At 49.7% G+C, this 14,425-nt stretch overlaps 1 protein-coding gene across 2 annotated transcripts in view; it reads left to right on the forward strand.

Moving 5' to 3' along the window:
- LOC139384455 (high affinity cAMP-specific and IBMX-insensitive 3',5'-cyclic phosphodiesterase 8A-like) overlaps positions 1–14,425 on the forward strand; it is a 185,316-nt gene that overhangs the window by 90,732 nt on the left and 80,159 nt on the right. The window contains exon 1 of one of the 2 annotated variants that reach the window (XM_071129226.1): positions 12,045–12,287. The exons of the other annotated variant lie outside the window; for it this stretch is intronic. The gene's annotated coding sequence lies outside the window, so the exon portion shown is untranslated. Of the gene's footprint in view, positions 1–12,044; positions 12,288–14,425 lie in introns of those variants that run through there. 2 annotated transcript variants of the gene reach the window in all.

Here is a 14,425-nt window from a genome sequence, read left to right on the forward strand (position 1 = left end):
ACTATGTACAGTAGCAGTGGTATAGTGTAGTGATGGGACTATGTACAGGAGCAGTGGTATAGTGTAGTGATGGGACTATGTACAGTAGCAGTGGCATAGTGTAGTGATGGGACTGTGTACAGTAGCAGTGGTATAGTGTAGTGATGGGACTGTGTACAGTAGCAGTGGTATAGTGTAGTGATGGGACTATGTACAGGAGCAGTGGTATAGTGTAGTGATGGGACTGTGTACAGTAGCAGTGGTATAGTGTAGTGATGGGACTATGTACAGTAGCAGTGGTATAGTGTAGTGATGGGACTATGTACAGGAGCAGTGGTATAGTGTAGTGATGGGACTATGTACAGTAGCAGTGGTATAGTGTAGTGATGGGACTGTGTACAGGAGCAGTGGTATAGTGTAGTGATGGGACTGTGTACAGTAGCAGTGGTATAGTGTAGTGATGGGACTATGTACAGGAGCAGTGGTATAGTGTAGTGATGGGACTATGTACAGGAGCAGTGGTATAGTGTAGTGATGGGACTATGTACAGGAGCAGTGGTATAGTGTAGTGATGGGACTATGTACAGGAGCAGTGGTATAGTGTAGTGATGGGACTATGTACAGGAGCAGTGGTATAGTGTAGTGATGGGACTATGTACAGGAGCAGTGGTATAGTGTAGTGATGGGACTATGTACAGGAGCAGTGGTATAGTGTAGTGATGGGACTATGTACAGGAGCAGTGGTATAGTGTAGTGATGGGACTATATACAGGAGCAGTGGTATAGTGTAGTGATGGGACTATGTACAGGAGCAGTGGTATAGTGTAGTGATGGGACTATGTACAGTAGCAGTGGTATGGTGTAGTACACCATACTGAAGTTGCTATGGCTTGTTAGGCTTGGTTTACAGATTAAACATGGAGGCTTGGTTTACAGATTAAACATGGAGGCTTGGTTTACAGATTAAACATGGAGGCTTGGTTTACAGATTAAACATGGAAATTTGGTTTACAGATTAAACATGGAGGCTTGGTTTACAGATTAAACATGGAGGCTTGGTTTACAGATTAAACATGGAGGCTTGGTTTACAGATTAAACATGGAGGCTTGGTTTACAGATTAAACATGGAAGCTTGGTTTACAGATAATAGTTGGTTAGTTTGTGAGGGCAGATTAGAGAACTAGTTTGGGGACTATTTAAGGGCTGGTCAGAGGCTGTTTAGGGACTAGTTAAACTCTGGTCAGAGGCTGTTTAGGGACTAGTTAAACTCTGGTCAGAGGCTGTTTAGGGACTAGTTAAGCTCTGGTCAGTGGCTGTTTAGGAACTAGTTAAGGTCTAGTCAGAGGCTGTTTAGGGACTCGTTAAACTCTGGTCAGAGGCTGTTTAGGGACTAGTTAAGGGCTGGTCAGAGGCTGTTTAGGGACTAGTTAAGCTCTGGTCAGAGGCTATTTAGGGACCAGTTAAGCTCTGGTCAGAGGCTATTTAGGGACCAGTTAAGCTCTGGTCAGAGGCTGTTTAGGGACTAGTTAAGCTTTGGTCAGAGGCTGTTTAGGGACTAGTTAAGCTCTGGTCAGAGGCTATTTAGGGACTAGTTAGGCTCTGGTCAGAGGCTGTTTAGGGACTAGTTCAGCTCTGGTCAGAGGCTGTTTAGGGGCTGGTCAGAGGCTGTTTAGGGACTAGTTAAGAGTTGGTCAGAGGCTGTTTAGGGACTAGTTAAGCTCTGGTCAGAGGCTGTTTAGGACCTAGTTAAGCTCTGGTCAGAGGCTGTTTAGGGACTAGTTAAGGGTTGGTCAGAGGCTGTTTAGGGACTAGTTAAGCTCTTGTCAGAGGCTGTTTAGGGACTAGTTAAGCTCTGGTCAGAGGCTGTTTAGGGACTAGTTAAGGGCTGGTCAGAGGCTGTTTAGGGACTAGTTAAGCTCTGGTTAGAGGCTGGCTAGTGGTGGGCTGACTGACCACATGGTTATTGATTCCTGTGGTGAGCTCAGCAGCAGATGTGACGCCACATCACATCACAGTGGATTATTCTCTTAGAGGTGGACAACACAGCAGTATCTAGTGACCGCTGCAGTGTCTCTGACTGACCCCCCCATGCTCTCTCTGTGTGAGGGCGGGGTGGTGGGGGGCTAGCTGCCATCAGGAAGTCAGAATCTTACTGTTCCAGATGACTGCACGTTTCTGTTCCGTTCGTTTCATTCCTATCTCAAAATATTGGCATGTATCGCTTCCACTGAGTCAAGTCTTGTCTACCACGCCGCCGGAGAATAAATGTATCTGGGGGAAACACTGTGCCACCTCATTGAGATGACCAAGCTAGAAGATTCTGATTTCACACTATATAGGGAATAGGGCTCTGGTCTATAGTAGTGCACTATATAGGGAATAGGGCTCTGGTCTATAGTAGTACCACTATATAGGGAATAGGGCCCTGGTCTATAGTAGTACCACTATATAGGGAATAGGGCCCTGGTCTATAGTAGTACCACTATATAGGGAATAGGGCCCTGGTCTATAGTAGTACCACTATATAGGGAATAGGGCTCTGGTCTATAGTAGTACCACTATATAGGGAATAGGGCTCTGGTCTATAGTAGTACCACTATATAGGGAATAGGACTCTGGTCTGTAGTAGTACCACTACATAGGGAATAGGGCTCTGGTCTATAGTAGTGTACTATATAGGAAATAGGACTCTGGTCTATAGTAGTACCACAGATACCTGTGACTGGTCTATAGTAGTACCACAGATACCTGTGACTGGTCTATAGTAGTACCACAGATACCTGTGACTGGTCTATAGTAGTACCACAGATACCTGTGACTGGTCTATAGTAGTACCACAGATACCTGTGACTGGTCTATAGTAGTACCACAGATACCTGTGACTGGTCTATAGTAGTACCACAGATACCTGTGACTGGTCTATAGTAGTACCACAGATACCTGTGACTGGTCTATAGTAGTACCACAGATACCTGTGACTGGTCTATAGTAGTACCACAGATACCTGTGACTGGTCTGATCTCTATTCACTGATCCATCAGCAGCCCTAATGGAAGATCTCCATTAGAACCACAATGCTGCAATAGACAGACACACACACACACACACACACACACACACACACACACACGTGCTCACAGCCAAACACAATAACACCATAAGTAACCAAGCACAGCAACGCAATAGGCCAAGACAAACACACACACACACACACGTGCTCACAGCCAAACACAATAACACCATAAGAAACCAAGCACAGCAACGCAATAGGCCAAGACAAACACACACACACACACACGTGCTCACAGCCAAACACAATAACACCATAAGAAACCAAGCACAGCAACGCAATAGGCCAAGACAAACACACACACACACACACGTGCTCACAGCCAAACACAATAACACCATAAGAAACCAAGCACAGCAACGCAATAGGCCAAGACAAACACACACACACACGTGCTCACAGCCAAACACAATAACACCATAAGAAACCAAGCACAGCAACGCAATAGGCCAAGACAAACACACACACACACACACACACACACACACACACACACACACACACACACACACACACACACACACACACAATAGGTTTCTTCCTAGGATTCCCTAATCTCCCTCTAGTGTGTCCAGCTCCCAGCTCTGTATTCGAGGAGGAAGCTGTTGCCCCTCTCTATCTGTCTCTACTCTGTTCTGACGCAGACCGACGCTCCCAACAATGTCATTCAATTTCCTGTTTTTCACTTCACTGGAAAGACACTATCCTTCCTACTGTAGTGTACTGGAGTATAATATATGACTGGCTGGCTGAGAGAAGTAGGATTTATGGCTGGCTGGCTGAGAGAAGTAGGATATATGGCTGGCTGGCTGAGAGAAGTAGGATATATGGCTGGCTGGCTGAGAGAAGTAGGAATTATGGCTGGCTGGGTGGAGTAGGAATTATGGCTGGCTGGCTGAGTGGAGTAGGAATTATGGCTGGCTGGCTGAGTGGAGTAGAATATATGGCTGGCTGGGTGGAGTAGGAATTATGGCTGGCTGGCTGAGTGGAGTAGAATATATGGCTGTCTGAGTGGAGTAGGATTTATGGCTGGCTGGCTGAGTGGAGTAGGATCTATGGCTGGCTGGCTGAGTGGAGTAGGATCTATGGCTGGCTGGCTGAGTGGAGTAGGATCTATGGCTGGCTGGCTGAGTGGCGTAGGATCTATGGCTGGCTGAGTGGAGTAGGATCTATGGCTGGCTGAGTGGAGTAGGATCTATGGCTGGCTGAGTGGAGTAGGATCTATGGCTGGCTGAGTGAAGTAGGATCTATGGCTGGCTGGCTGAGTGGAGTAGAATATATGGCTGGCTGAGTAAAGTAGGATATATGGCTGGCTGGCTGAGTGAAGTAGGATATATGGCTGGCTGAGTGAAGTAGGATCTATGGCTGGCTGGCTGAGTGAAGTAGAATATATGGCTTGCTGGCTGAGTGGAGTAGGATCTATGGCTGACTGACTGATGGTCGTCTCATAGTATTGTCCGGCTGACTGAATGGCTGATGGTCGTCTCATAGTAAAGTCCTGCTGGCTGACTGACTGACTGGCTGATGGTCGTCTCATAGTAAAGTCTGGCTGACTGACTGGCTGATGGTCGTCTCATAGTATTGTCCGGCTGGCTGGCTGACTGACTGGCTGATGGTCGTCTCCTAGTAAAGTCCGGCTGACAGACTGGCTGATGGTCGTCTCATAGTATTGTCCGGCTGGCTGGCTGACTGACTGGCTGATGGTCGTCTCATAGTAAAGTCCGGCTGACTGACTGGCTGACGGTCGTCTCATAGTAAAGTCCTGCTGGCTGACTGACTGACTGGCTGATGGTCGTCTCATAGTAAAGTCCGGCTGGCTGGCTGACTGACTGGCTGACTGACTGGCTGATGGTCGTCTCATAGTAAAGTCCGGCTGACTGACTGGCTGATGGTCGTCTCATAGTAAAGTCCTGCTGGCTGACTGACTGACTGGCTGATGGTCGTCTCATAGTAAAGTCCGGCTGGCTGACTGACTGACTGGCTGATGGTCGTCTCATAGTAAAGTCCGGCTGGCTGGCTGACTGACTGGCTGATGGTCGTCTCATAGTAAGGTCCGGCTGGCTGGCTGACTGACTGGCTGATGGTCGTCTCATAGTAAAATCCGGTTGTCTGGCTGGCTGACCAAATGGCTGATGATCGTCTCATAGTAAAGTCCGGCTGGCTGGCTGACTGACTTGGCTGATGGTCGTCTCATAGTAAAGTCCGGCTGGCTGGCTGACTGGCTGATGGTCGTCTCATAGTAAAGTCCGGCTGGCTGGCTGACTGACTGGCTGATGGTCGTCTCATAGTAAAGTCCTGCTGGCTGACTGACTGACTGGCTGATGGTCGTCTCATAGTAAAGTCCGGCTGGCTGGCTGACTGACTGGCTGATGGTTGTCTCATAGTAAAGTCTGGCTGGCTGGCTGACTGACTGGTTGATAGTCGTCTCATAGTAAAGTCCTGCTGTCTGACTGGCTGATGGTCGTCTCATAGTAAAGTCCTGCTGAATGACTGACTGACTGGCTGATGGTCGTCTCATAGTATCATCCGGCTGGCTGGCTGACTGACTGGCTGATGGTTGTCTCATAGTAAAGTCCGGCTGGCTGACTGACTGACTGGCTGATGGTCGTCTCATAGTAAAGTCCGTCCGACTGGCTGACTGACTGGCTGATAGTCGTCTCATAGTAAAGTCCGGCTGACTGAATGGCTGATGGTCGTCTCATAGTAAAGTCCGGCTGGCTGACTGACTGACTGGCTGATGGTCGTCTCATAGTAAAGTCCGGCTGGCTGGCTGACTGACTGGCTGATGGTCGTCTCATAGTAAAGTCCTGCTGGCTGACTGACTGACTGGCTGATAGTCGTCTCATAGTAAAGTCCGGCTGACTGAATGGCTGATGGTCGTCTCATAGTAAAGTCCGGCTGGCTGACTGACTGACTGGCTGATGTTCGTCTCATAGTAAAGTCCGGCTGGCTGGCTGACTGACTGCCTGATGGTCGTCTCATAGTAAAGTCCTGCTGGCTGACTGACTGACTGGCAGATGGTCGTCTCATAGTATCATCCGGCTGGCTGGCTGACTGACTGGCTGATGGTTGTCTCATAGTAAAGTCCGGCTGGCTGACTGACTGGCTGGCTGATGGTCGTCTCATAGTAAAGTCCGGCCGACTGGCTGACTGACTGGCTGATGGTCGTCTCATATTAAAGTCCGGCTGGCTGGCTGACTGACTGGCTGATGGTCGTCTCATAGTAAAGTCCGGCTGACTGACTGGCTGATTGTCGTCTCATAGTAAAGTCCGGCTGACTGACTGGCTGATGGTCGTCTCATAGTAAAGTCCGGCTGGCTGGCTGACTGACTGGCTGATAGTCGTCTCATAGTAAAGTCCGGCTGGCTGACTGACTGACTGGCTGATGGTCGTCTCATAGTAAAGTCCGGCTGGCTGACTGACTGACTGGCTGATGGTCGTCTCATAGTAAAGTCCGGCTGGCTGGCTGACTGACTGGCTGATGGTCGTCTCATAGTAAAGTCCTGCTGTCTGACTGACTGACTGGCTGATGGTCGTCTCAGGGTAAAGTCCTGCTGAATGACTGACTGACTGGCTGATGGTTGTCTCATAGTAAAGTCCGGCTGGCTGACTGACTGGCTGATGGTCGTCTCATAGTAAAGTCCGGCTGGCTGACTGACTGACTGACTGGCTGATGGTCGTCTCATAGTAAAGTCTGGCTGGCTTGCTGACTGCCTGGCTGACTGGCTGATGGTCGTCTCATAGTAAAGTCCGGCTGGCTGGCTGACTGACTGGCTGATGGTCGTCTCATAGTAAAGTCCGGCTGGCTGGCTGACTGACTGGCTAGCTGATGGTCGTCTCATAGTAAAGTCCGGCTGACTGGCTGACTGACTGGCTGATGGTCGTCTCATATTAAAGTCCGGCTGGCTGGCTGACTGACTGGCTGATGGTCGTCTCATAGTAAAGTCCGGCTGACTGACTGGCTGATTGTCGTCTCATAGTAAAGTCCGGCTGGCTGGCTGACTGACTGGCTGATGGTCGTCTCATAGTAAAGTTCGGCTGGCTGACTGACTGACTGGCTGATGGTCGTCTCATAGTAAATCCTGCTGGCTGACTGACTGACTGGCTGATGTTCGTCTCATAGTATTGTCCGGCTGGCTGGCTGACTGACTGGCTGATGGTCGTCTCATAGTAAAGTCCTGCTGGCTGACTGACTGACTGGCTGATGGTCGTCTCATAGTATCATCCGGCTGGCTGGCTGACTGACTGGCTGATGGTCGTCTCATAGTAAAGTCCGGCTGGCTGGCTGACTGACTGGCTGATGGTCGTCTCATAGTAAAGTCCGGCTGGCTGACTGACTGGCTGATGGTCGTCTCATAGTAAAGTCCGGCTGGCTGGCTGACTGACTGGCTGATGGTCGTCTCATAGTAAAGTCCGGCTTGCTGGCTGACTGACTGGCTGATGGTCGTCTCATAGTTAAGTCCGGCTGGCTGACTGACTGACTTACTGGCTGATGGTCGTCTCATAGTAAAGTCTGGCTGGCTGGCTGACTGCCTGACTGGCTGATGGTTGTCTCATAGTAAAGTCCGGCTGGCTGGCTGACTGACTGGCTGAATGTCGTCTCATAGTAAAGTCCGGCTGGCTGGCTGGCTGGCTGACTGGCTGAATGTCGTCTCATAGTAAAGTCCGGCTGGCTGACTGACTGGCTGATGGTCGTCTCATAGTAAAGTCCGGCTGGCTGGCTGACTGACTGGTTGATGGTCGTCTCATAGTAAAGTCCGGCTGGCTGACTGACTGACTGGCTGATGGTCGTCTCATAGTAAAGTCCGGCTGGCTGGCTGACTGACTGGCTGATGGTCGTCTCATAGTAAAGTCCGGCTGACTGACTGGCTGATTGTCGTCTCATAGTAAAGTCCGGCTGGCTGGCTGACTGACTGGCTGATGGTCGTCTCATAGTAAAGTTCGGCTGGCTGACTGACTGACTGGCTGATGGTCGTCTCATAGTAAAGTCCGGCTGGCTGGCTGACTGGCTGGTTGATGGTCGTCTCATAGTAAAGTCCTGCTGTCTGACTGGCTGATGGTCGTCTCATAGTAAAGTCCTGCTGAATGACTGACTGACTGGCTGATGGTCGTCTCATAGTAAAGTCCGGCTGGCTGACTAACTGACTGGCTGATGGTCGTCTCATAGTAAAGTCCGGCTGGCTGACTGACTGACTGCCAGTTACCGTACCAGGCTGTGATACGGCCAGACAGGATGCTGCCAGTTACCGTACCAGGCTGTGATACGGCCAGACAGGATGCTGCCAGTTACCGTACCAGGCTGTGATACAGCCAGACAGGATGCTGCCAGTTACCGTACCAGGCTGTGATACGGCCCGACAGGATGCTGCCAGGTGCCGTACCAGGCTCTGATACAGCCAGACAGGATGCTGCCAGTTCCGTACCAGGCTGTGATACGGCCAGACAGGATGCTGCCAGTTACTGTACCAGGCTGTGATACAGCCAGACAGGATGCTGCCAGTTGCCGTACCAGGCTGTGATACGGCCCGACAGGATGCTGCCAGTTGCACAGGACGGGGTTGAGACCCAGGGCCTCCAGCTTGATGAGTTTAGAGGGTACTATGCTGTTGAATGTTGAGCTGTAGTCAATTAACAGCATGTATTCCTCTTGTCCAGATGGGACAGGGCAGTGGGCAGTGTGATGGCGATTGCGTCGTCTGGGGACCTGTTGGGGCAGTATGCAAACCAAAGTGGGTCTATGGTGACAGGTAAGGTAGCGAGCGGTAATATGATCCTTGCCTAGTCTCAAAGCACTTCATGATGACAGAAGTGAGTTCTACGGGGCGATAGTCATTTAGTTCAGTTATCTTTGCCTTCCTGGGTACAGGAACAATGGTAGTTGTCTTGATGCATGTGGGGACAGCAGACTGGGTTAGGGAGTGATTGAATATGTCTGTAAACGTTGAGGAATATGTCGCGCTCTCTCTCTCTCTCTCTCTTTCTCTCTCTCTCTCTCTCCTCTCTGTCTCTCTCTCTCTCCTCTCTCCATCTATCTCTCTCTCCTCTCTCTCTCTTTCTCCTCTCTCTCTTTCTCCTCTATCTCTCTCCTCTCTCCCCCTCTCTCTCTCTTCTCTCTCTCTCTCCTCTCTCCCCCCTCTCTCTCTCTTTCTCCTCTATCTCTCTCCTCTCTCCCCCCTCTCTCTCTCTTTCTCCTCTCTCCTCTCTCTCTCTTTCTCCTCTCTCTCTTTCTCCTCTATCTCTCTCCTCTCTCTCTCTCTCTCTCTCCTCTCTGTCTCTCTCTCTCTCCTCTCTCCATCTATCTCTCTCTCCTCTCTCTCTCTTTCTCCTCTCTCTCTTTCTCCTCTATCTCTCTCCTCTCTCCCCCTCTCTCTCTCTTCTCTCTCTCTCTCCTCTCTCCCCCCTCTCTCTCTCTTTCTCCTCTATCTCTCTCCTCTCTCCCCCCTCTCTCTCTCTTTCTCCTCTCTCCTCTCTCTCTCTTTCTCCTCTCTCTCTTTCTCCTCTATCTCTCTCCTCTCTCCCTCTCTCTCTTTCTCCTCTCTCTCTCTCTCTCCTCCTTCTCTCCCCTCTCTCTCTCTCTCTCTCTCTCACCAGCTCAACGGAGTTGTCACTTACTCTTAGCTGCTCATGAACCCTGTGCAAATTAGCCGTGTGTGTGTGTGTGTGTGTGTGTGTGTGTGTGTGTGTGTGTGTGTGTGTGTGTGTGTGTGGGGGTATGTGGGTGGGTGGGTGGGTGGGTGGGTGGGTGGTACAGAGCAGGAGAGAAAGAACCAGAGAATACACACCATAGTGGCCGGCCATGCTCGCTCACTACCCCGGTGTTGTCTCTGCCCTGCTTGGGTGACAGCTTGATGTGTATCTAACACTGGCTATTCCTGTTACACAACCCTGTCTGCCTGTCGTTGTGCTGTCTCTGTCAGCATCAATTTGAGAGGGAAACCTCTATTCCCTCCCTCCCTCCCTCCCTCCCTCCCTCTCTCCCTCCCTCCCTCCCTCCCTCCCTCCCTCCCTCCCTCCCTCCCTCCCTCCCTCCCTCCCTCCCTCCCTCCCTCTCTCCCTCCCTCCCTCCCTCCCTCCCTCCCTCCCTCCCTCCCTGCCTCCCTCCCTCCCTCCCTGCCTCCCTCCCTCCCTCCCTCCCTCCCTCCCTCTCTCCCTCCCTCCCTACCTCCCTCCCTCTGTCCCTCCCTCCCTCCCTCCCTCCCTCCCTCCCTCCCTCCCTCCCTCCCTCCCTCTCTCCCTCCCTCCCTCTCTCCCTCTCTCCCTCCCTCCCTCCCTCTCTCCCTCCCTCCCTCTCTCTCTCCCTCCCTCCCTCCCTCCCTCCCTCCCTCCCTCCCTCCCTCCCTCCCTCCCTCCCTCTCTCCCTCTCTCCCTCCCTCCCTCCCTCTCTCCCTCCCTCTCTCCCTCCCTCTCTCCCTCCCTCCCTCCATCCCTCCCTCCCTCCCTCCCTCTCTCCCTCCCTCCCTCCCTCCCCCTCTCTCTCCATCCCTCCCACAGGAAGTGGCATGTGGGATTGGAGAACACCAGCAATCAGTTGATTAGAGCGGACATGTCTAAACACATCAGAACCAGGTCTGGCAGGTGAAATGCACCATTGGTTTACATTCTATGTGTTGACCTTTAGAGACAACAGGTCATGAGGTCACAGGACATTACAGCACTCTCTGACCTTACTGTCGTCATGACCTGTTACCTGTTTTAGACTGAGCTGGTCTGCACAGGAGGGGAAACTTCTCCTCTCTCTCCATCCTCTCCTCTCTCTCTCTCTCTCTCTCTCTCCATCCTTCTCTTCTCTCTCTCCATCCTCTCCTCTCCTCTCTCTCTCTCTCTCTCCATCCTTCTCTCCTCTCTCTCTCTCTCTCCATCCTTCTCTCTCTCTCTCTCTCTCTCTCTCTCCATCCTTCTCTCCTCTTTCTCCATCCTCTCCTCTCTCTCTCTCTCTCTCTCTCTCTCTCTCTCTCCATCCTTCTCTCCTCTCTCTCCATCCTTCTCTCCTCTCTCTCCATCCTTCTCTCCTCTCTCTCCATCCCCTCTCTCTCTCTCTCTCCATCCTTCTCTCCTCTCTCTCCATCCTCTCCTCTCTCTCTCTCTCTCTCTCTCTCTCTCCATCCTTCTCTCCTCTCTCTCCATCCTCTCCATCCTTCTCTCCTCTCTCTCTCTCTCCATCCTTCTCTCCTCTCTCTCTCTCTCTCCATCCTTCTCTCCTCTCTCTCTCCATCCTTCTCTCCATCCTTCTCTCCTCTCTCCCTCCATCCTTCTCTCCTCTCTCTCTCCATCCTTTTCTCCTCTTTTCTCCTCTCTCGCTCCATCCTTCTCTCCTCTCTCTCTCCATCCTTCTCTCCCTTCATCCTTCTCTCCTCTCTTTCCATCCCTCTCCTCTCTCCCATAAATTATTCTCCTCTCTCCCTCCATCCCTCTCTCCTCTCTCTCTCCATCCTTCTCTCCTCTCTCTCCATCCTTCTCTCCTCTCTCTCTCCATCCTTCTCTCCATCCTTCTCTCCTCTCTCCCTCCATCCTTCTCTCCTCTCTCTGTCCATCCTTCTCTCCTCTCTCTCCATCCTTCTCTCCTCTCTCTCTCCATCCTTCTCTCCTCTCTCCTTCCAACCTTCTCTCCTTTCCTCTTGCCCCCTGACCCTCTCCTCCTCTGTTCCTCCCTCTCTCCCTGAGAAAGAACAGATTATCACAGAATGCATCAACACTGTAGCAACCCCTCTGTGATGTCATTGGGATTCTTGGTAGACTTTACAGCAGTCAGTCAGCCAGCCAGCCAGTCAGCCAGTCAGTCAGCCAGCCAGTCAGTCAGCCAGCCTGTCAGCCAGCCAGCCAGTCAGTCAGCCAGTCAGCCAGCCAGCCAGCCAGTCAGTCAGTCAGCCAGTCAGGGCCTAGTGACTTTTCTCTGTGACGTCAGTACTACCTGTCTGTGATCATCTTTCTCTGTGCCTCTCTGTTTTCCTCACTTACCTTTTACCAACAACTAAGTGATTTAAAGCTGCCCACACGTCATGTTTTCACTAATTCATCTTCGCCTGTGTTTGTGTGTGTTTCAGAGATGTGTGTTTGTGTGAGCCTGTGTGTCTGTGTTTCAGTGTGTGTGTGTGTGTGTGTATGTCTGTGTTTCAGTGTGTGTGTGTGTGTGTGTGTCTCACGTGCACAGATTGTTTACTGGAAGAAATGAGAGGAATTCTAGAGGGATGGCAGCTCGCAAGGGGCTTGGTTACCATGGTTACTTAACCCCTGCATGAGGTGGGCTGCCACTTAGCAGGAAGGAAGATAAATTATTTGCAGACAGAAGAATAGAGAGAAAATACTGATTCTCTCCCTCCCTTTCTTTACTCTCTCTCTCTCTCTCTCTCTGTCTCTCTCTCTCTCTCTCTCAATGTCTCTCTCTCTCTGTCTCTCTCTCTCTCTCTCTCTCTCTCTCTCTCTCTCTCTCTGTCTCTGTCTCTCTCTCTCTCTCTCTCTCTCTCTCTCTCTCTCTCTCTCTCTCTCTCTCTCTCTCTCTCTCTCTCTCTCTCTCTCTCTCTCTCTCTCTCTCTCTCTCTGTCTCTGTCTCTCTCTCTGTCTCTGTCTCTCTCTCTGTCTTTCTCTCAATTCAATTCAATTCAATTCAAGGGCTTTATTGTCAGGGGAAACATGTGTTAACATTGCCAAAGCAAGTGAGGTAGACAACATACAAAGTGAATATATAAAGTGAAAAACAACCAAAATTAACAGTAAACATTACACATACAGAGGTTTCAAAACAGTAAAGACATTACAAATGTCATATTATATATATATACAGTATTTTAACAATGTACAAATGGTTAAAGGACACAAGATAAAATAAATAAGCATAAATATGGGTTGTATTTACAATGGTGTGTGTTCTTCACTGGTTGCCCTTTTCTTGTGGCAACAGGTCACACATCTTGCTGCTGTGATGGCACACTGTGGAATTTCACCCAGTAGATATGGGAGTTTTTCAAATTTGGATTTGTTTTCGAATTCTTTGTGGATCTGTGTAATCTGAGGGAAATATGTCTCTCTAAAATGGTCATACATTGGGCAGGAGGTTAGGAAGTGCAGCTCAGTTTCCGCCTCATTTTGTGGGCAGTGTGCACATAGCCTGTCTTCTCTTGAGAGCCATGTCTGCCTACGGTGGCCTCTCTCAATAGCAAGGCTATGCTCACTGAGTCTGTACATAGTCAAAGCTTTCCTTAAGTTTGGGTCAGTCACAGTGGTCAGGTATTCTGCCACTGTGTACTCTCTGTGTAGGGCCAAATAGCATTCCAGATTTGCTCTTTTCAATGTGTCAAGTAATTATCTTTTTGTTTTCTCATGATTTGGTTGGGTCTAATTGTGTTGCTGTCCTGGGGCTCTGTGGGGTGTGTTTGTGTTTGTGAACAGAGCCCTAGGACCAGCTTGCTTAGTGGACTCTTCTCCAGGTTTATCTCTCTGTAGGTGATGGCTTTGTTATGGAAGGTTTAAGAATCGCTTCCTTTTAGGTGGTTGGAGAATTGAAATGCTCTTTTCTGGATTTTGATAATTAGCGAGTATCGGCCTAATTCTGCTCTGCATGCATTATTTGGTGTTCTACGTTGTACACAGAGGATATTTTTGCAGAATTCTGAGTGCAGAGTCTCAATTTGGTGTTTGTCCCATTTTGTGAAGTCTTGGTTGGTGAGCGGACCCCAGACCTCACAACCATAAAGGGCAATGGGTTCTATAACTGATTCAAGTATTTTTAGCCAAACAATTAGGATTTGGCTAAAAATACTTGAATCAGTTATAGAACCCATTGCCCTTTATGGTTGTGAGGTCTGGGGTCCGCTCACCAACCAAGACTTCACAAAATGGGACAAACACCAAATTGAGACTCTGCACTCAGAATTCTGCAAAAATATCCTCTGTGTACAACGTAGAACACCAAATAATGCATGCAGAGCAGAATTAGGCCGATATGTTGGTATGTTGGTATATTGGTATGTTAAATGTTATGTTCCTTTTGATGGCATAGAATGCCCTTCTTGCCTTGTCTCTCAGATCGTTCACAGCTTTGTGGAAGTTACCTGTGGTGCTGATGTCTCTCTCTCTCTGTCTTTACTATCTCTCTCTCTGTCTTTACTATCTCTCTCTGTCTTTACTATCTCTCTCTGTCTTTACTATCTCTCTCTCTTTACTGTCTCTCTCTCTGTCTTTACTATCTCTCTCTCTGTCTTTACTATCTCTCTCTGTCTTTACTCTCTCTTTCTGTCTTTACTATCTCTCTCTGTCTTTACTCTCTCTCTCTGTCTTTACTATCTCTCTCTCTGTCTTTACTATCTCTCTCTCTGTCTTTACTATCTCTCTCTCTGTCTTCACTCTCTCTCTCTCTGTCTTTACTCTCTCTCTCTCTCTGT

The sequence above is a fragment of the Oncorhynchus clarkii genome, chromosome 26 (genome assembly GCF_045791955.1).
Source record: "Oncorhynchus clarkii lewisi isolate Uvic-CL-2024 chromosome 26, UVic_Ocla_1.0, whole genome shotgun sequence".
Taxonomy (NCBI): domain Eukaryota; kingdom Metazoa; phylum Chordata; class Actinopteri; order Salmoniformes; family Salmonidae; genus Oncorhynchus; species Oncorhynchus clarkii.